This window comes from Procambarus clarkii, chromosome 23 (assembly GCF_040958095.1).
Source record: "Procambarus clarkii isolate CNS0578487 chromosome 23, FALCON_Pclarkii_2.0, whole genome shotgun sequence".
Lineage (NCBI taxonomy): Eukaryota > Metazoa > Arthropoda > Malacostraca > Decapoda > Cambaridae > Procambarus > Procambarus clarkii.
Genome location: NC_091172.1, coordinates 18,431,970 through 18,459,657, shown reverse-complemented (window position 1 = coordinate 18,459,657; position 27,688 = coordinate 18,431,970). Strand labels below are relative to the sequence as shown.

The window sequence follows — 27,688 nt, the reverse complement described above, 5'->3', positions numbered from 1 at the left end:
CAAGGCCCGATTTGCCTAATAAGCCAAGTTTTCCTGAATTAATATATTTACTATAATTTTTTTCTTATGAAATGATAAAGCAACCCTTTTCTCTATGTATGAGGTCAATTTATTTTTATTGGAGTTAAAATTAACGTAGATATATGACCGAACCTAACCAACCCTACCTAACCTAACCTAACCTATATTTATAGGTAAGGTTAGGTTAGGTAGCCAAAAAAAGCTAGGTTAGGTAGGTTAGGTAGGTTAGGTAGACGAAAAAACATTAATTCATGAAAACTTGGCTTATTAGGCAAATCGGGCCTTGAATAGTAGGCTGAGAAGTGCGTTCTGGCTATTAGGTACGACATATATATATATATATATATATATATATATGGACAACTACCCCATTAAAAACAAGAAACAAGACGAAGCATAATCCGAATTGCAATTACCAAATTTCGATGTTAAATCCAACATTAATACCACACACACACAAACACACAGAACAAATACTGGGGTGGGTGAGGGGGGGATACCTCACGGGCAGGAAACAAAGGGTAACAGTGAATAAGGAGAAACGTCGTCGTCCCTTCATCTTCTAGTGTGTGGTCTGGTCAGCAAGGAGAAACCAGGCTGACGGAAGGGCAGATTCAGCTAAGGTGCCACGGAACTCGATGCACAGTGCCATTCTTTTCTTGAGACATTTAAATGAACTGGCAGAAGAAAGAGGACCATTCCTTCTCCCTGTTTGTGGGCGAAGCAACACTGAGGAGGAGAATCACAACACGACTGAGAGGCTATACTTCTAGGTGAGTGTGCATGTGGGTGAGTACACATGTTGGTGAGTACACATGTGGGTGAGTACACATGTTGGTAAGAACACATGTTGGTGAGTACCCACAGTATACATGACTAGAGGTGGGACGACTCAACTCATCTAGGGTGAGTTCATGTCGGGGAATGAATACACAAAGTATGTGAGTACCTGTAGTGAGTACACAAAGTATGTGAGTACCTGTAGTGAGTACACAAAGTATGTGAGTACCTGTAGTGAGAACACAAAGTATATGAGTACCTGTAGTGAGTACACAAAGTATGTGAGTACATGGAGTGAGTACACAAAGTATGTCAGTACATGGAGTGAGTACACAAAGTATGTGAGTACATGGAGTGAGTACACAAAGTATGTGAGTACATGGAGTGAGTACACAAAGTATGTGAGTACCTGTAGTGAGTACACAAAGTATGTGAGTACATGGAGTGAGTACACAAAGTATGTGAGTACCTGTAGTGAGTACACAAAGTATGTGAGTACATGGAGTGAGTACACACACACAGTACTGGAGGTGAGGAGAGACTGGTAATCTTCTCCAGGACCTCCAACAACATGTTTAATTACTCTATCCCTCCATAACTAATAATTACAACTAATTAGCATTCTCTTCCCCCCCCCCCCGACTCTTTGTATACAAGAGTAATTAGAGAACTGGCAAAAGGGAGTTACAATATATATATATATATATATATATATATATATATATATATATATATATATATATATATAAATATATATATATATATATATATATATACATATATAGCTTTCTTATATATAGCTTTTCTTTATATATATATAGCTTTGCAAGCTTTCTTTTCCAGCGCCTCAGTGTGGCGATACAGAGGGGAAATGCGCACTGCATCCAGGGTTCCTGCCCGCCATCTGAGGAGCTGGAGGAACTCGACAACCTATGATAACCATCTTTGTAACCCATATGTAACTCCTTTTTTGTAACAAAGATCAAATAAAGTAAATATATATGTGTACATACAAAAGAATGGGGGTGGTAGGAGAAGATAATATTAGTGTTCAGTGAGAAACCACAAGGCCTCCTCTGAATACTTTTTATTTTCATCTCCGAGGCTATGGGTCCCCACATTGGCACCAGAGGTGGTACCCTCACAAACTTTTATATATATAAAAATATATATATATATATATATATATATATATATATATATATATATATATATATATATATATATATTATATATATTAATCACGTGTTTATTTTCGTGATATACACACACACATATATATATATATATATATATATATATATATATATATATATATATATATATATATATATATATGTCGTACCTAGTAGCCAGAATGCACTTCTCGGCCTACTATGCAAGGCCCGATTTGCCTAATAAGCCAAGTTTTCCTGAATTAATATATTTTCTCTAATTTTTTTCTTATGAAATGATAAAGCTACCCATTTCATTACGTATGAGGTCAATTTTTTTTATTAGAGTTAAAATTAACGTAGATATATGACCGAACCTAACCAACCCTACCTAACCTAACCTAACCTATCTTTATAGGTTAGGTTAGGTTAGGTAGCCGAAAAAGTTAGGTTAGGTTAGGTTAGGTAGGTTAGGTAGTCGAAAAACAATTAATTCATGAAAACTTGGCTTATTAGGCAAATTGGGCCTTGCATAGTAGGCTGAGAAGTGCGTTCTGGCTACTAGGTACGACATATATATATATATATATATATATATATATATATATATATATATATATATATATATATATATATATATATATATATATATATATATATATATGACAGAAAAAGTAAGATTAATAATTCTAACACGAATTTTCTCAATATTTCTTATGTTTCTTTTTACTGTCGATGGTAATTGAAAAATCAAGTCTCCAAAATTAATTTTTATTTAGTAATTACGACATCGACAGTAAAAAGAAACATAAGAAATATTGAGAAATTCGTGTTAGAATTATTAATCTAACTTTTTCGATCATATTTAACAACATATGTTTACAAGAAAGACTGCTACCAAAATATACTAGGTTATACAGTTACATATCTGATTTTATACAAAAAATTAACATTAAGAGGACACAAAAAGTTTGCTTCCTAGAGGCTGTAGATTTCCTCGAACTCCTCCGACGCCGGGCAGGAACCGTGGATGCAGCGAGCATTCCCCCTCTGGATCGCGACACTGAGGCGCTGAAAGAGAAAACTTGCTGCTCTAGGGTCTCTTGTGGTGTCAATGAGCTTGGAACCAAGATCCTTAAGAAACCTTCTTGCACTCTCCCCCCATGGGCCTAGGGTCTCAGACCCTATTGGAACGAAGTTGTACCGATGATCTAATTGCCTGTACTTGGCTGACTTGTGTCTTTCTCTGCGAGTCGCCGCGGCTCCTGCTGTGCCGGCAGAGAGGTTGATGTATGTGGTTGCCAGGGTGGATACACAAGTATAGTCCCACGCCAACTGTCTGCCACCCTTCCACGGACGCAGTGTGATTCCGTCTGGTCGGCCGGCAAAGCTAACAGAGTCACGATTCTGTAGGTTGCGGGGCTCTCTCTCCGCTGGACACTGAGCAGAGGCAAGGCTTCTTTTAATGATGTGATCGACTTCGTCGTGTCTAGTGTGCCTGTAACGGGGGGTGGGGGAAATAGCTCTATCTTGTCCATTATTCCACCCCCCAGTTAACTAACGAGGCCGGGGGAAACAGCTCTCTCTAGTCCGTTATCCCGTCCCCAGTTAGCTAACTATTCTAGAGCACCCTCCAGAGTTCCTAAGGCAACCTCTCTCGTTCAACACCTTGTAACCTAAGTATTTGACTACCTAGGTGCTAAGACTACAAGGCGCCGTCACTTGATCAGTTACCCGAAACTCTAGAGAGAACTCTAGAATACATAATCACGCTACAAACGTATAAGAGAAAACGAAAGGAAAGAAATGAATAGTGAAGTAATTAGTGAGGGCTTGGGGGTGAGAGGGAGAGAGGTGGGAGGAGCGAGGAGGGTCATTAGTTGAAAGTGAGAGTTTAGAGAGGGGGTGGAGGGAGAGGTGTAGATAGGTAGATGTAGAAGAGTAGATAGAAGTAGACGAAATGCTGCCACCATCCATTCATGATCATTACATACAAGACAAGGAATGGAACTTGCCTGTATCACAAAATTCACCAAAGATGTTATCATGAGTTCATTATTAGTAGTTCCCATCTTTATCATGTACTCATTCTAAACCATGAAACCAGTAACTACAGAGGCTTTCTCACCTCAACTCAAAATCTCTAGGGAACAAAGTTAAACACAATTTAAATAATAAATTCATAATTATATTTCACATGAAGTATCATAATTTAGCAATTCAATTAAAATGTTCCAGTTTAATATGCAAAGTGAGTCATCATCCAAGAATTCGAGAACCCTACAACTTGACTGCCCCTGATCATCACACAACATATGTAAACACGACCAAGTCACCTTACTGCTCAACTCACCAAGTGTCTCTGCCTATAGCTGGATAGAGAGGGGGGGGGGGGTCTGTAGTTGACAGAGACTCCCGCCCTGCCGGCCGACAGCCTCCCTGCTCTGCTCGTCTGCTGTTCTCTTGATTAATCCTCCTTTCTGGATAGCTCTCCGAGTTTATATTGGGGAACCTAGTAGCTAACTCCGCCCACAAATAGATAGCCTCCGGCACTACCAAGCCACTCCTTAAACGTCGGCTTGTTTGAAGGCTACCAGACTACAATTAAGAGCTTAGCGGAAGCAAGGTGAAATTCTCATGATCTGACCTCAGGTCACTTGAGGTCATTAACGCTTTGAGGTGTGAGATCTCAGGCAGACGACTGGCGCCTCTCAGATCCTTGTCTGTGACTCATGTACTCTATATATATTTTAAATAAACTAACTCAAACACTTTTACAGTGTTACATCTCCCCTTCTCCCCGAAATAAAGTTTTTGCAACACTGCTAAAGCAAGCTAGCTGTGTGCAACAACTTTATTAACGAAAAAAAAATACATCCTAGCTAAACAAATATACATCATCCTACTCTAAAAAATGAAATATATAGACAGACGTCCATTGTCTCTGGCTGGGCGACGTCACTGCTTGGTCTTGTAGATAATCCTGTACCACATTTCTTCAACACAACTGCCTCCGTCGCTTCTCCGTCGTTAACGCACAACAACCCTTGGTCAACCCGAAAGCCGTTACTACTTGAACTGCGCACAGGACCGTGGAATTCGGTTGTCCCAGCTGATCTGTAATTGGCCCTACGTCAGTCACCATGAGAGACGTATATTGGGGTTCTTCACAGCTATAGGGACTACAAGTTTCGAGACCTTCATATAGTTGCCAACAGTAGAAATCCCATCCTACTCTTCTTCCTCCCTGTTGCTCCAGCACGCCTCCTTCAGAGAGCCACTTCTGACAGCCACATCAAGTCTGCATGACACAGGAAGAATCACTCAACAGAGCTACCTGCTTGCAGGAGGGGCGGCCAGTCAAGGCAAACGATCCTGTCTTGCAATTACGCTCCATGCAATGATGCTGACACCAGCAAGGGACACTAGGTATCGTGTCTCAGCTTGTCTTATCTTCTTCTTTCTTCTCTCTTCTTTTTTCTCTCTTCTTTCTTCTCTCTTCTTTCTTCTCTCTTCTTTCTTCTCTCTTCCTCCTCCCATGGGTCTTTGACAAGCGACCTGGGGTCCATTGGGGTCCGTCCGTCCTGGGGTCCATCCTGGGTAGACCGATGTTGGTGGAACAGACTGGAGTCGTTGTTGCTCCTCTTCCATCATTACTGGGTCGTCTGGGGTCGTCTGCAGAACGACCTGGGGTCCACTGGGTAGACCAATGTTGACCGACCGAGAGGGCTGCGTCTTGGGGTCCCCTGGGGTGGTGGTGGTGGTGGAGCCATGACCTCCAGGTAGTGGGCTGGTCGTGGTGGTGGTGATAAACGCCCCTGAGTGTGGTACACAGCAGCCGTCTCCCTCTTCTGTATATGCGTCGCGCCTCTCCTCTGGCTCCCACCTGTGAATTGAACATAAAGGCGACAATACCCGTGTTCCATGCTGTTGTGTGACCCTGTAGTTTGTATAGGGTTACACAGTTATATCATAACGCTCTCCTCCTGGCAACAACTACACTTCAATTTTTTTTTTTTTAATAATCCAATTAACTCTGAATGATACTGACTTGGTGGAACATAAGACAGTAACAGAGGAAAGTTAGAGAAGAGAGAATAAGGTCATCACTACCTTTAACTTGTCACAAAAAAAAAATCAACACTAATAGACAAAACACTAGCCTAAACTTAACTGTACCGTTCCTAATCTTAAGTACATAATTAACCATTACTCCCACCCTTAACCTACAGCCACCTACGTGACCCAGAGTGTCTCCCTAGCATCTCCGCCGTTCAACAACTCCAAACTGTTGCCACCCCTGTGACCAGACTATCTAACGTCGAGCGTCCCCAACGTGAAGTCTACTGACATACTAAGGCTCCCCCTAGCATGCTGTACAAGACCAGTACACCTCGGGTTATTGCGTTCAAATGGAGTAAAACAGTCGATCGCAATAATCTGAGCAGAACCACTAAAAACTACTTAAAATCTATTTAAGAACTACACCTGCCACTCCCCACTGACCTGGAGACCAGCGGTGGCTGGGTGTCCCCGTGGGACATGCGAGGTCACCTGTCACACTCAGCTGACCTGCACTACCAACACCGCTAAGTTCCCAAATCGCCAAATATTATTACTAACATAAATCACTACACACGCAAGTTCTGGTGAACATTCCCTGAACACCACAAAACTCACAAAATCACTAAACCACAACACTAGAGAATCACTATCTCCTAGCCTGAAAAAAAGTTCGCTAACTCGCGAATAATAAACACCTGTCAAGATCTCCCTGATAGCGCCTGAGCGGCAAAAAGACACGTGGGACTGAACAATGTTAAAAGAACACCAACTACCTACAACATTGTTCAACACCGCTGCCAACATTGTAACGGGGGGTGGGGGAAATAGCTCTATCTTGTCCATTATTCCACCCCCCAGTTAACTAACGAGGCCGGGGGAAACAGCTCTCTCTAGTCCGTTATCCCGTCCCCAGTTAGCTAACTATTCTAGAGCACCCTCCAGAGTTCCTAAGGCAACCTCTCTCGTTCAACACCTTGTAACCTAAGTATTTGACTACCTAGGTGCTAAGACTACAAGGCGCCGTCACTTGATCAGTTACCCGAAACTCTAGAGAGAACTCTAGAATACATAATCACGCTACAAACGTATAAGAGAAAACGAAAGGAAAGAAATGAATAGTGAAGTAATTAGTGAGGGCTTGGGGGTGAGAGGGAGAGAGGTGGGAGGAGCGAGGAGGGTCATTAGTTGAAAGTGAGAGTTTAGAGAGGGGGTGGAGGGAGAGGTGTAGATAGGTAGATGTAGAAGAGTAGATAGAAGTAGACGAAATGCTGCCACCATCCATTCATGATCATTACATACAAGACAAGGAATGGAACTTGCCTGTATCACAAAATTCACCAAAGATGTTATCATGAGTTCATTATTAGTAGTTCCCATCTTTATCATGTACTCATTCTAAACCATGAAACCAGTAACTACAGAGGCTTTCTCACCTCAACTCAAAATCTCTAGGGAACAAAGTTAAACACAATTTAAATAATAAATTCATAATTATATTTCACATGAAGTATCATAATTTAGCAATTCAATTAAAATGTTCCAGTTTAATATGCAAAGTGAGTCATCATCCAAGAATTCGAGAACCCTACAACTTGACTGCCCCTGATCATCACACAACATATGTAAACACGACCAAGTCACCTTACTGCTCAACTCACCAAGTGTCTCTGCCTATAGCTGGATAGAGAGGGGGGGGGGTCTGTAGTTGACAGAGACTCCCGCCCTGCCGGCCGACAGCCTCCCTGCTCTGCTCGTCTGCTGTTCTCTTGATTAATCCTCCTTTCTGGATAGCTCTCCGAGTTTATATTGGGGAACCTAGTAGCTAACTCCGCCCACAAATAGATAGCCTCCGGCACTACCAAGCCACTCCTTAAACGTCGGCTTGTTTGAAGGCTACCAGACTACAATTAAGAGCTTAGCGGAAGCAAGGTGAAATTCTCATGATCTGACCTCAGGTCACTTGAGGTCATTAACGCTTTGAGGTGTGAGATCTCAGGCAGACGACTGGCGCCTCTCAGATCCTTGTCTGTGACTCATGTACTCTATATATATTTTAAATAAACTAACTCAAACACTTTTACAGTGTTACATGCCAACCACAAGATTTTCCACAGTGCAGGCCATGCAATCCATATTCGTCAGCATCTGCCATCTGCCAGCGTCAGCATATATATATATATATATATATATATATATATATATATATATATATATATATATATATATATATATATATATATATATATATATATATAGAATAGTTACTAAAGAGAAAATATCCAAAGTAGGTATTGATGATGGGAGGAGTAATTAGTACCACTTACAGGTCCCGTTAGGTCAGGAGGGAGGGGGGGGGGGCGTCCCCCGCCCTGTGCTAATGTAGTACACCTGTGGTATAATTTTTCCCATTATTCTAATGTCTTGAGGAGCGCTTGTTTGAGGAGGGCGGGGGGGGGGGGGGGTTGGAGGGGTGGGATGGAAAGGATGGAAAGGTTGGGGCTTGTTTAGGGGTTGAGAGTGAGATAGGGGGTGGGAGGTTGGGGAGGGAGCAACCGTTTGTAGAATTCATGAACAACTTTGAAAAGCAATGGAAAATATGCACACATAAACAAAAGTGCCAGATATTACACATTGCAAAAATAATATAATATCATATAATAATTAATTATTATACCAGACCCCATTATCCTTGACAACCCGGCTGATCCAATATGCGGAGGTAGGCAGAATACTGAGACTCACGATCAATAAAACAGGGATAATAATTATTATTATTACCATTTTTATTTATTTAATATTAATTTAATTTATTAATTTATTTAATTTAATTTAATTTATTTAATTTAATATTTAATACAATTTAATTACAATATTACCTAATCTGAAGATTTCTATTAAGTCGTATTAGAGTGAGGATAATGCTGGTATTGACTGTCACACAGGACAGAGAGTCATGCGCAAGACATCTAAACTGAAGGCTGAAGCACACATATATCATGGTTACATGATATATATGTTGACATCAGCAGGCTCACGTCTGCAGCATATGCCATAGTGCCAAGCATCCAGATAAACTTCATGGACTTTGACAAAGGACCCTTTCGAACCCTATATATATACACACACACTCTATGTCAGACTCATTCTTCAGTATGCTGCCCCAGCATGGAACCACTACACCAAAAAAATATAAAATGAAACTAGAAAATATCCGAAACCACACACCAAGGCTCGTTTCTCAGCCCGGGACAATGGAGAAAGACTGAGAGAAGTGGACATCACCAAAGACTGAGAGAACTGGACATCACCAAAGACTGAGAGAACTGGACATCACCAAAGACTGAGAGAACTGGACATCACCAAAGACTGAGAGAACTGGACATCACCAAAGACCGAGAGAACTGGACATCACCAAAGACCGAGAGAACTGGACATCACCAAAGACTGAGAGAACTGGACATCACCAAAGACTGAGAGAACTGGACATCACCAAAGACTGAGAGAACTGGACATCACCAAAGACTGAGAGAACTGGACATCACCAAAACTGGAGGAAAGAATCGAGCAGACATGACAATGCACAAGATGCTCAAGTGAATCGGTCAAGTTGCTAAAGGAAAAATGTTCAAAGCGATGAACATTGGGGGGATATAATTCGTGGAGGCCACTTAGCTACAGAGATGCCAGAGGGACCGTCAGTTAAGAGCAGCAAAGGAAGTAGAACGGAGTAGATGATGATGTTAACCTTATCTACTCCGATACTCTCATCTACTCTCATCGACACATTGTTTTAAATGTATATATGAAAAACATACGAGTGAAATATTGCACTGATGGGGGGCGGGGGGGGGAGATGGGGGCTCAAGAATACATACTCGATCCTCCACACCCATGAGAATACACATCTAGGTGAGTACATCTAAGTGAGTACACCTAGGTGAGTACATCTAAGTGAGTACACCTAGGTGAGTACATCTAGGTGAGTACATGTAGGAGAGTACTACTAGGTGCGTACACAAAATGCGTCTCTGAATGCCCCCTACAATCATAAAAGAAACGACGATATAAAACTAGTATTTTTTTACCTGACGCAATCTAATATGCAAATGTTTCAATTTTATCAACAGATTACAACTGTCCCGAAAACCCCTCAACAAGATGGCATTAATCACGAGCCCCACACTAACGTTAATGTTAAACCTAAGATGAGAAATTTAACAGATTTTAACTCTTCTCGACTCCGCTTTTCCTTTAAATCTGAAGCTCTAATCGGGTCAATGGCTGGCTGTTAAAATCTCTGGAATTTAATTTAAAATTCTAGTAGAATCATTAAGTTGTGTGGCAATATGCTAATGAGATGAGATGCTGGGGTCATCTGGGGTTGTCAGAGTCGTGGAGGTCTGGGTGGAGGAGGTGGAGGAGGGGGGGTCTGGAGGGGGGGGGGTTGGTGGGTGATGGAGGAAGGGAGGGGGGGGGGCGGAGGAGAGAGTGGGGAAAGGAAGGTTAGGGAGGAAAGGAAATAAAAGAGAGAGAGAGAGAGAGAGAGAGAGAGAGAGAGAGAGAGAGAGAGAGAGAGAGAGAGAGAGAGAGAGAGAGAGAGAGAGAGAGAGAGAGAGAGAGAGAGAGGGAGAGAGAGAGAGGGAGGGAGGGAGAATGTAGTGTAACACCTGGTGCTTACCTAACAGAATTCATTTTATAGACATCCATCTATAATCAAATACAAGCCAAGAACCTTACACTCGCTCGCAGCTCCCTGCAGGAGAGAGAGCCAGCTTAGCATAGCTACTAAACACACGCACATGGTGTCAGCAAGGCGGACAGACAGCCTGTTGACCACCAGCACAGTGTACGAGTATTTCCTTACATTTCTTTGACTCATTTGTGGTTCCTGCTTCCGCCTGTGTCCACTTGTCCTCTTTTTTCTTTCACTTCAAAGACGTAGTTCCTAGTCCACCTTGTCTATTCCCCTCAGTGACGAAGTCAGAGCGAGACCGAGTTTCTTTTACTTGTCCTCATAGCTTAATCCTCTTAATTCAGGTACCAGTCTTATAAGCCTTAACTAGTGATGTTTTGTGCTCCACGAGGTCCGCGGGTTCCGTGCCGGTGTTGGGTATTCTATTATTAACCTCATAAGGATTCTATACACAGAATCACAGAGAATTGCACAATAATTCTATACATTTTTCTTGATATAGTTCATATTATAGGCGTTAATTGCCCCTCCAATGTTTGCCAGATTAACATATGTTACCAGTTTTCATTCTGTATATATGTAATTTTGCGATCATCAATTCAAGCAATTTTGCTGCAACAAACGCTAAGATGGGAGAATTGCACGAGATGACAATCGTAAAAACCATTCATTCACAACATGACCTTACCAAGAGTCAATCGTTATTAACAAATATACTTCTTTTTTCCATATTTTTTCCTGCAATTGATAGTGGAAAATGATTGCGATATTATAGACCTCTAGGGACTCCTTTGAGACTTTGCCACATGAAAGACATACACGAAGGGTACAGGAGCCTGGGTTTGAGGGGGGTTAACTCGAGTTGTATTACGGCTTGGTTATTTGTAAAGAGTCAAAGAGTTAGGATAAATAGAGTCAAGTGAGAGAGGGCAACCGTTGCAAGTAGAGTGCCCCGGGGCTCTGTCCTGGGACCTCTCACGTTTGTCTAACAAATCTTCCCACTCTCAGTAAAAAAAAAATTCTCACACAGGTGGAAAATAAGCACAGCGTAGGAGATAAATTTGGCACATGGGCAAACAAACACATAAACGCGGCTAATTACTGCTGTTTGGAGTTTAACGATACAATAGCCTCATTAACTTAGTGTGAGAGGAATTTGCGGTTTCTCGCTATGTCTGTCTGCCGGCCAGTGTCTCTCTCTCTCTCTCTCTCTCTCTCTCTCTCTCTCTCTCTCTCTCTCTTTCTCTCTCTCTCAGCCAAGAAGGCATTTTTAAGATGAATGAAGATTAGAATTGTCACACAGCCGCGAGCAATTAGGATAAATTCCTAATTGGGATTAGGAATTTAGGCACAAAGTCTTTTCTTACAAATTAAAAACTTGCTGAATATTTTAATTTAATTGTCTATTTGAAAGTGCAATGTATACATCACAGTGTATATATAACTACCCAGCATTGTGTATATCTACCCAACATTGTGTATATCTACCCAACATTGTGTATATCTACCCAACATTGTGCATATCTACTCAACATTGTGTATATCTACCCAACATTCTGTATAACTGCCTTATGTGGTGTTAGAAACAATGGTAGAGTTAGACTAGTATTGTTAGCAGTGGTGACAACAGTTGTGGCAGTGTTGGCAGTACTGTCCCTTCAGTATTATTAGCACCATTTCAGTTCAATTTAGTCATATATTATGCACCCCATCCCGTCGGCGGTGGTGGAAAGGGTTACAGAGGCACATAATGGGTTCAGTTCCTGAACCCATTATGTTCATTTAGCTAAGCAAGTGACAATCTTGTGAAGCTAGTTATACAATTGTTAATAGTATTGGAGTAGTAATTTAAGAGTGTGACCTGTTGGGGACCTTGTCCCCTGCCCCCCTGCGTCCCATTGTCCCCTCCCAGGTATCCCTATCATAGACCTAAAATCTTTCTCCTGTCTGCTATTCTCATATAACAAATTCTTCTTCAGTGTTTCTCTTCCTTCCGTCATATCTCTCTTTCATCATTCCTTCCCATATCTCCCTTTCTCTCTCTCTCTCTCTCTCTCTCTCTCTCTCTCTCTCTCTCTCTCTCTCTCTCTCTCTCTCTCTCTCTCTCTCTCTCTCTCTCTCTCTCTCTCTCTGTGCCTGGTCGACCTCAGTGACAGCCGTCAAGGAGACAGGTGAAGCTGCCTTACCTGCGGAGATATGACGAGGATGCTCTCCCTCACACCTGTCCATCACAGCTGCCTCTCTCCATCACTCACCTGTCAAGGGAGGGAATGTTGATGTTAGTGTCGCGTCAGACTGGGGAGGGAGGGAGAGGGGGGGGGGGGGAGGGAGGGGGATTTTAGAGAGGGGAGAGTGGGCTAAGGGGCTGAGAGGGGAGTTTGGAGAGAGGGGGGGGGAGAAAAGAGAGTGGGTAAGGAGGTGTGGGTAGATAGGAAAGTGGGAGAAGATCGATGGGAGGAACAAGGTGGGAAGGGAAATGGGTTGAGGGGGTTGATAGGGGTGAGGGGGGGGGGTTCAGATAGAGGGAAGAGGGGAATTTATTTAATGGCATAATGATGTAATCAAATGCCATCAAAGATAGAATGGAACCAGTTATTGAATGAAAGAAGTTACAGACTTCAAACAGAGAAGGAAGGAAAACAGTGATAAAATGAATGCAGTGATTGAATGTGAAGTGATAAAATGAAAGGAATGATATAATGAAGGCAGGGATATAATGAAAGCAGTGATAAAATGAAAGGAATGATATAATGAAATAGGGGACATAATGAATTCAGTGATAGAATGAAATAGAGGATATAATAAAAAGTACCAATTGAAAGAAGTCATAGAATGAAAGCGCTAAAAGAAAGAAAGGAAAACAGGAGAGAGTTGAAAGATTTCTTCTGTCTCAGAAAAGAGAATATTTATACCTATGACAACTAAATGAACCTATTCATCTATTCATTTATACACCCATTCTATCCTCGCACACCCCTTCCTACTTCCCCCCTGCCACACCCTGTCTATCCTCCCACACACTGTCTATCCTCCTCCACTCTGTCTATCTTCCTCCACTCTATCATTTAACACATTTTCTCTCCTCGCACCTCTCTCTTCTCCATCATTATCTTCCTCGTCCTCCTCCATCTAGCATCCCTCCCTCCCTCCCCTAAACCCTTTCCATCTGTCTTCCTTCCCTTCCTCCCTCCCTCTCCATCTACCTTCCCTCCCTTCCTTCCTTCCTTCCTTCCTTCCTTCCTTCATTCCCCTCTATCTATCGTCCCTCTCTCTCCTCCTCCATGAATCTTCCCTTCATCTGTTTTCCCTCCTTCTTTATCCCTCCCTTCGTTCCTTCCCCTCCACCTATATTTCTCCCTTCTTCCCCTTCCATCTATCTTCTCTTCCTCTACCTATCTTCCCTTCCTCCCTCCCTCTCCCTCCATCTATCTTCTCACTGAGGCTTTTAGTCTCCTTCTCTTGATCAAATCTTAAATTTGGACGTGCAAACTGAGCGTCTAACTTCGTAATTATGTTGTGTCTTGCAGATGAGCAAAAACATTGGTTCATTACAGTGAGTTGTTCAGCTGAACGCGCCGGCTGGCACGGGGGCAGTGTTCACCCCCGACAAGTGAACATTAGGTGGCGGCTTTAATTAATGTGGTGTAGGCATGCAAGCGCTTGAAGGCACGGGGCGAAGTAGCTGTGTGTGTGTGTGTGTGTGTGTGTGTGTGTGTTTGTGTGTGTGTGTGTGTGTGTGTGTGTGTACTTACTTACCTAATTGTACTTACCTAATTGTGCTTGCGGGGGTTGAGCTCTGGCTCTTTGGTCCCGCCTCTCAACCGTCAATCAACTGGTGTACAGATTCCTGAGCCTATTGGGCTCTATCATATCTACATTTGAAACTGTGAATGGAGTCAGCCTCCACCACATCACTTCCTAATGCATTCCATTTGCTAACTACTCTGACACTGAAAAAGTTCTTTCTAACGTCTCTGTGGCTCATTTGGGTACTCAGCTTCCACCTGTGTCCCCTTGTTCGCGTCCCACCAGTGTTGAAAAGTTCGTCCTTGTTTACCCGGTCGATTCCCCTGAGGATTTTGTAGGTTGTGATCATGTCCCCCCTTACTCTTCTGTCTTCCAGTGTCGTGAGGTGCATTTCCCGCAGCCTTTCCTCATAACTCATGCCTCTTAGTTCTGGGACTAGTCTAGTAGCATACCTTTGGACTTTTTCCAGCTTCGTCTTGTGCTTGACAAGGTACGGGCTGCATGCTGGGGCCGCATACTCCAGGATTGGTCTTACATATGTGGTGTACAAGATTCTGAATGATTCCTTACACAGGTTCCTGAACGCCGTTCTGATGTTAGCCAGCCTCGCATATGCCGCAGACGTTATTCTCTTTATGTGGGCTTCAGGAGACAGGTTTGGTGTGATATCAACTCCTAGATCTTTCTCTCTGTCTGTTTCATTAAGTACTTCATCTCCTATTCTGTATCCTGTGCCTGGCCTCCTGTTTCCACTGCCTAGTTTCATTACTTTGCATTTACTCGGGTTGAACTTCAACAGCCATTTGTTGGACCATTCACTCAGTCTATCCAGGTCATCTTGTAGCCTCCTACTATCATCCTCTGTTTCAATCCTCCTCATAATTTTTGCATCGTCGGCAAACATTGAGAGGAACGAATCTATACCCTCTGGGAGATCATTTACATATACCAGAAACAGTATAGGTCCAAGGACTGACCCCTGCGGGACTCCACTTGTGACGTCTCGCCAATCTGAGACCTCACCCCTCACACAGACTCGTTGTCTCCTGTTGCTTAGGTATTCCTCTATCCACCGGAGTACCTTCCCTCTCACTCCAGCCTGCATCTCCAACTTTCGCACTAGCCTCTTGTGTGGCACTGTATCAAAGGCTTTCTGACAATCCAAAAATATGCAGTCTGCCCACCCTTCTCTTTCTTGCCTTATTTTTGTTGCCTGGTCGTAGAATTCAAGTAACCCTGTGAGGCAGGACCTGCCATCCCTGAACCCATGTTGATGCTGTGTTACAAAGTTCCTTCGCTCCAGATGCTCCACTAGTTTTTTTCGCACAATCTTCTCCATCAGCTTGCATGGTATGCAGGTTAGGGACACTGGCCTGTAGTTCAGTGCCTCCTGTCTATCCCCTTTCTTGTATATCGGGACTACGTTAGCTGCTTTCCAAGTATCTGGCAGTTCCCCTGTTGCCAGTGATTTGTTATACACTATGGAGAGTGGTAGGCTCAGTTCTCTTGCTCCTTCCTTTAGAACCCAAGGGGAGATTCCATCTGGGCCTATAGCCTTCGTCACGTCCAACTCTAGTAAACACTTCCTTACTTCCCCACTGGTAATCTCAAACTCTTCCAGTGGTTCCTGGTTAGCTATTCCCTCACTTACCTCTGGAATTTCTCCTTGTTCTAAGGTGAAGACCTCCTGGAATTTCTTATTCAATTCCTCACACACTTCCTTGTCATTTGTAGTGAATCCTTCCGCCCCTATCCTTAATCTCATAACCTGTTCCTTTACTGTTGTTTTTCTCCTAATGTGGCTATGCAACAATTTAGGCTGAGTCTTTGCCTTGCTTGCGATGTCATTTTCGTATTGTCTTTCTGCCTCTCTTCTCATCCTGACATATTCATTCCTGGCATTCTGGTATCTTTCTCTGCTCTCCAGTGTCCTGTTATTCCTATAGTTTCTCCATGCCCTTTTACTTTGCTGCTTAGCTAGCCTACATCTTTGATTAAACCATGGGTTTCTCATCTTCATTTCTCTGTTTTCCTTTTGGACTGGGACAAACTTGTTTGCTGCGTCCTTGCACTTCTGCGTGATGTAATCCATCATATCTTGGGCCGTCTTTCCCCTGAGCTCTGTTTCCCATGCTATATCTGTTAGGAATTTTCTTATCCCCTCATAGTTTCCCTTTCGGTATGCTAACCTTTTGGTTTCGGTATCCCTCCTCGAGTTCAATAACCCTTCTTCAATCAAGTACTCAAACACCAGTACACTGTGGTCGCTCATTCCTACTGGGTCCTCAAAACCGATTTCTCTTATGTCGGAGTCGTTCAGAGTGAAGACTAGGTCGAGTCTCGCTGGTTCGTCATTGCCTCTCATCCTTGTGGGTTCTCCGACATGCTGCGTTAAAAAGTTGCTTGTCACCACCTCCAATAGTTTGGCTCTCCACGTATCCTCGCCTCCATGCGGTTCCTTGTTCTCCCAGTCAATCTTTCCGTGATTGAAGTCGCCCATGATGAGCAGGTGGGATCTATTTCTACAGGCAGCAGAGGCTGCCCTCTCAATTATAGTGTTAACTGCCTTGTTGTTGTTTTCATACTCTTGACTGGGTCTCCTGTCATTTGGTGGAGGGTTGTATATTACTGCTACTACTATTCTTGGTCCTCCCATTGTTATGGTGCCTGCTATGTAGTCTCTGAACTCCTCACAGCCCGGGATGGCCATCTCCTTAAAACTCCATTCCCTTCTCATGAGTAGGGCCACTCCGCCTCCTCCTCTACCTTCCCTCTCTTTCCTTATTACTGTATACTCCGGGGGAAACACGGCATTCGTTATGATTCCAGAGAGTTTTGTTTCAGTGAGTCCGATTACATCTGGGTTAACTTCTTGTGCTCTTTCCCTTAGTTCACTTGTCTTGCTTGTGATCCCATCTATGTTCGAGTACATCACCCTGAAACTGACTCTCTTCTGCTTCTTTTCTGGGGGGGACCTTTGGGATCTGGGGTGAGTGGGAGCTGGGGGGACCTGGCACGGGGGGATTGGTGGAGGAGGGAGGGCTTGGGGTGGTGGGGGAGAGGGGGAGGGTACAGGGGGTGGATAAGAGGGGGAGGGTACAGGGGGTGGATAAGAGGGGGAGGGTACAGGGGGTGGATAAGAGGGGGAGGGTACAGGGGGTGGGTAAGAGAGGGAGGGTTGGGGAAGCATGGGGGGAGGAGAGGCTGTGGGGGATAGGGGAGATGGGGGGGCTTGGGGGAAGAGAAAAGGGTGGAGGGCTTGGGGGGCGTGGGGGAAAAGGGAGGGCTGAGGTGGGTGAGGGCTGTGTGTGTGTGTGTGTGTGTGTGTGTGTGTGTGTGTGTGTGTGTGTGTGTGTGTGTGTGTGTGTGTGTGTGTGTGTGTGTGTGTGTGTACTCACCTAATTGTGCTTGCAGGGGTTGAGCTTTGGCTCTATGGTCCCGCCTCTCAACCGTCAATCAACTGGTGTACAGATTCCTTGCTGAGGGCTGCATATTAGACTTCATATATATGTTGTGTTCAGGTCTATGAAACACAGAGAGCGCTCTGTGTTTCTCTCTCTCTCTCTCTCTCTCTCTCTCTCTCTCTCTCTCTCTCTCTCTCTCTCTCTCTCTCTCTCTCTCTCTCTCTCTCTCTCTCTCTCTCTCTTTCTCTCTCTCTCTCTCTCTCTCTCAGAGAGTTGTCTCCCCCTTCATTTTATATCATATGTATACCTTTAGCTCTTCCCAGTTTTCATTTACTTGCATTTGCGTGGGTTGAAATCCATTAGCCTTCAGAGCGGCCCTGGAGCTTGTGTAGATCTCCCTGTATATTTCAGCCTTCTTCGTCCGTCCTGACCACTATCTTTGGTTTTGCATCGTTCGCGAATAATGAAATTAACGCCTCGACTTTCTCGGTGAGAGCAAGAGTATACTCCAGGAACAGTTTTGGTCCCAGGTCTGACCATTATGGTTCTCATTATGTTACAGTTCTCTACGCTGAGACATATTCCCTCAACTTTGGCTCTCTGTTTCCTATCTGTGAGGTATTCGTTTTGCCAAATTTAGCACCTTTTGATTATCCCTGCTTGTTCAAGGTAGCCTAAGTGTTGTGGACTCTGCCAAGTGACTCCTGATAGTCCTTGAAGACAATCTGCACAGCCATTCAACGGACTTAAAAAGATGAGGAGGGGTGGATGGGGAGGGTTGAAGAGAGGGGGGTTGAAGAGAGGGGGGTTGAAAAGGGAGGGTTGAGGAGGGGGGGGTTGAAGAGGGGGGGGGTTGAATAGGGGGGTTGAAGAGGGGGGGGGGTTGAAGAGGGAGGGTTGAAGAGGGGGGGGTTGAAGAGGGGGGGTTGAATAGGGGGGGTTGAAGAGGGGGGGTTGAAGAGGGGGGGTTGAAGAGGGGGGGTTGAAGAGGGGGGGTTGAAAAGAGGGGGGGTTGAAAAGAGGGGGGGGGGGTTGAAAAGAGGGGGGGTTGAAGAGGGGGGGTTGAAGAGGGGGGGTTGAAGAGGGGGGGGTTGAAGAGGGGGGGGGGTTGATGAAAATACGCAGCTGCAAGGTTAATTAAACTCATCAAGGATCGTCTTAACGACCGTCTGGGCCGACGAATCACAAGCAATGATTACGTCGCCCGCCATCGTCGCCACCCCATTTATACATATTGTGTATGTATGTATGTATGTATGTATGTATGTATGTATGTATGTATGTATGTATGTATGTATGTATGTATGTATGTATGTATGTATGTATCATAACTTCAGCTTTCTTGGACACTTCTTGGGATACATTGTGTTCATACATTATGTATGGGGGACCCTATGTATCCCAGTATTGTATTCTAGTTCCAGAAACACCATCCAGGTGTCTCCTGCCACGGCAGACTCTTACTTTACCTCGCTACTTAAATATTTACAAACTGCTCCTAAGACAAATGAAATTCTAAATACAATCTAAGTTACATTTTGTCTTCGCCTCATTTAAGTGAAATTGTTGCACTTACAGTATAAGTGAAGATAAAGTAGAGACAACGGGGCAGAAGATAGGTTAATACGGGAGTTGTGGGGAGGAAGAGAAGACTAGGGGAGGAGGAGACTAGGGGAGGAGGAGACTAGGGGAGGAGGAGACTAGGGGAGCAGGAGACTAGGGGAGGAGAAGACTAGGGGAGGAGAAGACTAGGGGAGGAGGAGACTAGGGGAGGAGGAGACTAGGGGAGGAGGAGACTAGGGGAGGAGGAGACTAGGGGAGGAGGAGACTAGGGGAGGAGGAGACTAGGGGAGGAGGAGACTAGGGGAGGAGGAGACTAGGGGAGGAGAAGACTAGGGGAGGAGAAGACTAGGGGAGGAGGAGACTAGGGGAGGAGGAGACTAGGGGAGGAGGAGACTAGGGGAGGAGGAGACTAGGGGAGGAGGAGACTAGGGGAGGAGGAGACTAGGGGAGGAGAAGACTAGGGGAGGAGAAGACTAGGGGAGGAGGAGACTAGGGGAGGAGGGGACTAGGGGAGGAGGAGACTAGGGGAGGAGGAGACTAGGGGAGGAGGAGACTAGGAGGACCAGAAATGAGGAATACAATATGAGCCATGGTAGCAGACGGGCTGTCCGCCTTGCTGACACGATGTTATGAGAACAGGTGGGCTGTCCGCCTTGCTGACACGATGTTATGAGAACAGGCGGGCTGTCCGCCTTGCTGACACGATGTTATGAGAGCAGGCGGGCTGTCCGCCGTGCTGACACGATGTGTGGGTGTTTGGTAACTTTAGTGCAAGTTGGGAGTGGGCGGGGAATTAGGACAGAGGTGGAGGAGGGGAGGGGAGGGGTAGTAGGGTGATGTTGAAGGGGGAGGGGGGGGCGAAAGCAGGGGTGGGGGGGGGGTGAGAGCTGGGACGGGACGAGGGAAGGAAGGGGAAAGAAGGGGGAAGGAGGGGGTGAAGGGGCTTCAAGGAAGGTGCCGTGTCACCAAAGGACCTCTTGATTGGTGGTCCTGCACATCACCTGTGTTTACCTGAGCACCTCCCCCACTCCCTCCCCCACACCCTCCCCCCCCACACACCCCTCCTCCCCTACGTCGGCACTTCAGGCACATGTGGAGGTCCACACATGGTGGGGGGGGGGGGGGGTTACATACCTCCCATTTTCAAGTGTTTGTGTAGTAGGGCGGAGGAAACCAAACTCATCACCTAATCAAGTGGAGGGGGGGGGGAAGGGAGGAATCGGGGAGATGGAGGAGTTTGGGTAGTGGGTGATGAGCTAGGGTGGTGGGTGATGAGCTAGGGTGGTGGGTGATGAGCTAGGGTGGTGGGTGATGAGCTGGGGTGGTGAGTGATGAGCTAAGGTGGTGGGTGATGAGCTGGGGTGGTGGGTGATGAGTTGGGGTGGTGAGTGATGAGCTAAGGTGGTGGGTGATGAGCTGGGGTGGTGAGTGATGAGCTGGGGATGCGTGTGATGAGCTAGGGTGGTGGGTGATGAGCTGGGGTGGTGGGTGATGAGCTGGGGTGGTGGGTGATGAGTTGGGGTGGTGGGTGATGAGTTGGGGGTGGTGGGTGATGAGTTGGGGGTGGTGGGTGATGAGTTGGGGTGGTGGGTGATGAGTTGGGGTGATGGGTGATGAGTTGGGGTGGTGGGTGATGAGTTGGGGTGGTGGGTGATGAGTTGGAAGGGAAGGGAAAGGAACTATCAGAGAGAGCGCCAAGCCATTACGACTATACAGAAGAACTGGGAAGGGATCAGGATAGGTATTTGGGATGGGACGGGGAAAGGAATGGTGCCCAACCACTTGGACGGTCGGGGATTGAACGCCGACCTGCATGAAGCGAGAACCGTCGCTCTACCGTCCAGCCCAATTTTCTGTGAATCGACAGATTAGGTTAGGTTAGATGGCTCCGGTTCGCGCGTTTTTGGTTAGGTTAGCAGCTTGTATTTTGTACGTTGTGGCAAATCAAAGAACGGGCTCAGGTAGTAGGTAATTATATATGTGTATGAAGCAGGGTTGTTGTTGTTGTTAAAGATTCGCTACCAGGAACAAAAAGTTCCAAGTAGCACGGGCAATGGTGAGCCCGTAGTGGAGACTGAGCAATGTCTCGGGCAGGTAATAGCAACTATCCTGGTATCTCGGGCAGTAGCCAGCTTACTGGTACAATATCATCACCCAACCATGTGACCAGCTACATGGGTACCACATCATCACCCAGCCAAGTGACCAGCTACATGGGTCACCCATCATCACCCAACCATGTGACCAGCTACATGGGTACCACATCATCACCCAACCATGTGACCAGCTACATGGGTACCACATCATCACCCAACCATGTGATCAGCTACATGGGTACCACATCATCCACCCAACCATGTGACCAGCTACATGGGTACCACATCATCACCCAACCATGTGACCAGCTACATGGGTACCACATCATCCACCCAACCATGTGACCAGCTACATGGGTACCACATCATCACCCAACCATGTGACCAGCTACATGGGTACCACATCATCCACCCAACCATGTGACCAGCTACATGGGTACCACATCATCCACCCAACCATGTGACCAGCTACATGGGTACCACATCATCACCCAACCAAGTGGGCGTCAACAGGGCCGGGCGGACGTACCGGGTGCAGTTGGCCGTAACAGAACACAGAACACAGAAGCGGCTTCACATCACCACCGACTGGTAACAACGCCCCAGAGCGGCCTCGTTGGCCGCTCTGGGGGTTCGGAACTTGATAATACTCTCACCGGCCGGTCGTTACAGCACAACATTATTAGCAACAGAACCGAGCATCCGGCCGGCCGGTTAGATGGGTTAGCTGGTGTGGAAAGTCAAGCATCCGGCTCTCTACCCTCCCCACTCCACCCAACCCCCCAATCTCAGCCCTGGCAAGCGCTGATTGAGCTGCGTTCATAATTAGGTGATTGGCCTCAGCCCTTTTTCTCGCATGACCGAGTCTTGCATGACCGCGAGCACGGCCTCCTCACCCCTCTCCTTCACCCCCCCCTCACACTTACCGCCCCCCCACATGTCTTCCACCCCACCTTCTCCCCCCTCTCAAACCCCGCCAAGCAAGTCGGCTGCTCTGCCAAGCTAATCCTTGCACTGTGGCTCCCCAAGGTCGACTTCTATCTAATATACCTCCCCACCAACCCCACCTCCCCAACTCCCCCTTCACTTTACGTGTTTATCCCGCACTGTCCCAGCTTCCAGCCTCTCCCCACCCCCACTACTTCCCACACTCCCCCCTCCCTCATCCACCCCCATGTTCTGGCGTGGGGATGAGAGAAATAACATGCTCTGCGAGCCAAAAGGTGGGAATTATACACGTCTGCCCTCTGAATATACCATTATTTGCGTGAGTGATGGGACCTCTATCTTCAGGCCGAAATGTGTACACTCTTCTCTCCAAATATCGAAGCTTTTAATCGCTGTAGCATGTTAAAAGGCTCGCTAACGTAGCCCGGGCAGCGTGGAGTGGATGATGTTTATGAAGAAAGGAGGGAGGATAATTGAGTGTGTGTGCGTGTGTGTGTGTGTGTGTGTGTGTGTGTGTGTGTGTGTGTGTGTGTGTGTGTGTGTGTGTGTGTGTGTGTGTGTGTGTGTGTGTGTGTGTGTGTGTGTGTGGAATAGACGGAAATCATGATGGATAGGACAGTTCGGGTGAGTTTTTTGGCGGTAAATGTTCTGTGAAGATGCTGCCTGTTGTTCACTGAGGTACAAAGTAGTTAGCCACTGTTATTTGTTAAGTGGAGTTATGAGTTTATACAGACCTGAGAAATGTAGTCCTCTGTAGACAAACCCAACAGGGCCTGACACCACCTAACTTAACCCCGATCTAGCCTAACCTAACCTAATCTAGGCTGATCTAGCTTAACCCAACCTAACCTAACCCAGCCTTACCAAACTCAAACTTAACTAACCCAACCTAAGCTAACTCAGTCTAGCCTAACCCAACCTAGTCTAACCCAACCTAACCCAACCTAACCTAGCCTTACCTAACCCTAGCCTTACCCAACCTTACCTAACCCAGCCTAACCCATTGCAACCTAAAGCAACTAAAACTGGCCCAATTTAACCTCATCTGGGTGTTTCGAATGGTGGAGGTATCCAAGAGAAGAGGAGGGGGTGGGGTTGTCAGATGGGGGGGGGGGGGAGAGGTTTGTCATGGGAGGGTAATGGTTGTCAAGTCGAAGTAAGAGTTACCAACGAAAGGGGTGAATGGGTGTGGCAGGGAAGGGTTTCATGGGATGGATAAGACTGTCATTTGAGGATGGGATTGCAGTGGAACGTGGAGGGTGAGGGGGAAGGTGGAGAAGGGTTGCCAGGAGTGGTAGGCGGGTTGCTTTGCAAGTGGAATGATGTTGGGGGTTGGAAAGGTGGTGGGAAAGGAAGTGGGTTGAGGGAGAGGAAATTGATCGAGTGGGATGGGTGAATGGAATGCTGGGTGAACTAGGTACTCCTTGGCCCACTTTTTGCAATGAAGTGTGTGTGTGTTGGTGGATATATAGTAATTGACTATTAGCAGTGTTTACATCCCACTTGGCACCCCAGCACCACTAGCACCTCCTGTCCTTTCCTTTCCCATTGTTTCTCCTCTTCCATTTTGTTATTTTTTGACTCTCTTCCTTCATCCACGTGTCTGCTGCCCCTCCCCCACACTGCCCCCTCCCCCACACTGCCCCCTCCCCCACACTGCCCCCTCCCCCACACACTGCCCCTCCCCCACACTGCCCCTCCCCCACTCCTCAACCACGGGATGTTTACATCACCAGATCATAATCCGGAGTTAACTATTAGGCGCCGCGCCATAACCTCAACGACGCCTCCCCCTCCCCCACTCTCCCCCTCCCAATCAAATTGACTCTACCTATCTCAACTACATCCTCCCTCCCTCCCCCCCAACTCTTCCCAACCTCCCCCCCCTCCCCTTTATCGCCCCCACTCCATCCTCAACTCTCAATTCTTTTTCATCCCCCATCAATCCTCCTTCCTCCGTGGCTAATTTCGTCTCGTATCTCGCCATTAAGTGGGTGAAGGTTGCACCTTTGCCTGGTGGCGACCGGCCATCATCTCACATAGTGCCACGATGGAACGGGGGTGCAGACGGACCCCTGTTCGAAGCCAATTGAAATGGTAGAGACACAGCCCGCCATCCCGGGTGGTGGGAGAGTGAGCGTACGAGGGAGATGGAGTTTAAGGGAGGGATACATGTGAGAATGCAAAGGATATATCCTTTGCAGATGACACTAGAATTTTTATTAGAGTAGACAACATAGAGGACACGGCAAACCTCCAATAAGACGTAAATTAGGTCTTTCAATGGGATACAGAAAATAATATGGTGTTTAACGAAGATAAGTTCCAGCTCATGCGCTACGGAAAAAAATGAAAATATAAAAACAGAAACCACGTACAAAACTCAGGCAAATCATAACATAGAACGAAAAGGCAATGTAAAGGATCTGGGTGTACTCATGTCGGAAGACCTTACCTTTAATGAACACAATAAAGTAGCCGTCACAACTGCAAGAAAAATGACAGGTTGGATAACAAGAACTTTTCACACTAGAGATGCTATACCGATGATGATACTTTTCAAAACACTAGTGCTCTCTAGAGTGGAATACTGCTGCACAATGACAGCCCCTTTCAAAGCTGGAGAAATTGCTGACCTAGAGAGCGTGCAGAGATCCTTTACTGCTAGAATCCACTCAGCAAAACATCTAAACTACTGGGACCGACTAAAGAGCCTAAATCTGTATTCTCTTGAGCGCAGGCGGGAGAGATACATAATAATTTACACGTGGAAAATAGTATAGGGGCTGGTCCCAAACCTGCACACAGAAATAACATTACATGAGACCAGAAGGCATGGCAGGATGTGCAGAATACCCCCGTTGAAAAGCAGAGGTGCAACAGGTACTCTGAGAGAGAACTCTATCAACATCAGAGGCCCGAGACTGTTCAACACGTTTCCACTACACATAAGGGGCATAACTGGCCGACTCCTCACAGAGTTCAAGAGAGAACTTGATAGGCACCTCCAAAGGATACCTGGGGGCCAAATTCATGAAGCAGCTACGCAAGCACTTACGAACCTGTACATCTTCTCATTCTTTGGCGGCTTTGTTTACAATTATTAAACAGTTAATGAGCTCCGAAGCACCAGGAGGCTGTTTATAACAATAACAACAGTTGGTTGGGAAGTTTTCATGTAAACTATTTAATAAATGTAACCAAAGCCGTCAAAGTTTGAGGAAAGATAAATACGTTCGTAAGTACTTGCATAACTGCTTTGTGAATCTGGCCTCTGATCAACCAGGCTGTGATTCGTGCGTCAGGCTGCGAGCGGCCGCGTCCAACAACCTGCTTGACCAATCTAGCAACCAGGAGGCCTGGTCGACGATCGGGCCGCGGGGACGCTAAGCCCCGGAAGCACCTCAAGATAACCTCAAGGTAAGGAGGGAAGGGGAGGGGAGGGAAGGGGGGGGGGGTGATTGTTAGGAAAAGGGTGAATAAGGGAAGGTTGTGTTAGGAAGTGTCTATAATGTATAGGTTATGAGGGAGAGGGGAGTTTTAGGGTAGGAGTGTTAAGGGAAAGGGCGAGAGCGTGTATGAGATTATGAGGGAGAGGGGAGTTTTAGAGTAGGATAGTGTTAGGGAAGGGATTAGAGCGTGTATAAGAGGGAAAGTGTATTTTGTGATGGAGGTGTGAGACAAGGATCATGATTGAAGGGGTGTGAGGAGATGGATGAATCTATGAGGGAGTGGCTGAATCTATGAGGGAGTGGCTGAATCTATGAGGGAGTGGCTGAATCTATGAGGGAGTGACTGAATCTATGAGGGAGTGACTGAACCTATGAGGGAGTGACTGAACCTATGAGAGAGTGACTGAATCTATGAGGGAGTGGCTGAACCTATGAGGGAGTGGCTGAACCTATGAGGGAGTGGCTGAATCTATGAGGGAGTGACTGAACCTATGAGGGAGTGACTGAATCTATGAGGGAGTGACTGAACCTATGAGGGAGTGGCTGAATCTATGAGGGAGTGACTGAACCTATGAGGGAGTGGCTGAATCTATGAGGGAGTGACTGAACCTATGAGAGAGTGACTGAATCTATGAGGGAGTGACTGAACCTATGAGAGAGTGACTGAACCTATGAGGGAGTGACTGAACCTATGAGGGAGTGACTGAACCTATGAGGGAGTGGCTGAACCTATGAGGGAGTGACTGAACCTATGAGGGAGTGGCTGAACCTATGAGGGAGTGGCTGAACCTATGAGGGAGTGGCTGAATCTATGAGGGAGTGACTGAACCTATGAGGGAGTGGCTGAATCTATGAGGGAGTGGCTGAATCTATGAGGGAGTGACTGAATCTATGAGGGAGTGACTGAACCTATGAGGGAGTGACTGAACCTATGAGGGAGTGGCTGAACCTATGAGGTAGGAGTAGACGGAGAAGGGGAGAAAAAAGAGCTGAAAGAGGAGGTAGAGAAGAGGATAAGAATCGTCTCAGATAAAATAGGAAATTTTAGATTAATCAGGAGAAAGTCAAGGACTAATTACGTGTTTAGTGATCTTTCGACAGGATCAAACTTGTACGATAATATTGCACTCAAGCGGTGGCATTAGTGACCTCAGTCCGCTGCAGCTTAAGTGTCAGCAGGAACCATTCAGTAAATAAGTAATATTCTAAAGTCTATTTACATCTGACGAGTTAACTACTGTAATATGCAAATTCAGATATAAACTAGTAAAGTCTTTTATGGATAACAGCGCCAATAATATTTGATACCAGATGAATATAATTATCACCAATCAGTGGCCAATGCAATGACCAATTAGGATGAATTTCTGCAGCAGGAAAAACCTCTAAATTGCATTTACGATCTCAAAAGCTATTTGATAGTTTAACTTCAATAAACTATTGTTATATACTGTAAACCGGTGTGCAGTGAGGCTTGCATTATTGATTCAGGTTTTGAGAGACCGCGTATGGCCGAAAATTGTACGTGTTTTGGTGGTGAGTTGAACTGTGCGGCTTACACGCGTATCTTACTCAGTTGTTGAGTGGCACTGTCTTCCGTCTGTGTGCAGTGTGTTGTGTGCGTGTACTAACCTTGATGTGCTTCCAGAGGATGTGCGACAGTTCATGAACTCCGCCTTAAGAATTAGTAGTTGTATAACTACATATATTAATATATTTATATATCAAACTGGGCAGTGAGTTAACCTCAGGAGCTTTTTTATAC

At 45.8% G+C, this 27,688-nt stretch overlaps 1 protein-coding gene across 3 annotated transcripts in view; it reads right to left on the bottom strand.

The window, feature by feature from the left end:
• LOC123764036 (uncharacterized) overlaps positions 1–27,688 on the bottom strand; it is a 297,148-nt gene that overhangs the window by 107,791 nt on the left and 161,669 nt on the right. The window contains exon 3 of one of the 3 annotated variants that reach the window (XM_069329919.1): positions 12,900–12,968. The exons of the other annotated variants lie outside the window; for them this stretch is intronic. The gene's annotated coding sequence lies outside the window, so the exon portion shown is untranslated. The remainder of the gene's footprint in view (positions 1–12,899; positions 12,969–27,688) is intronic. 3 annotated transcript variants of the gene reach the window in all.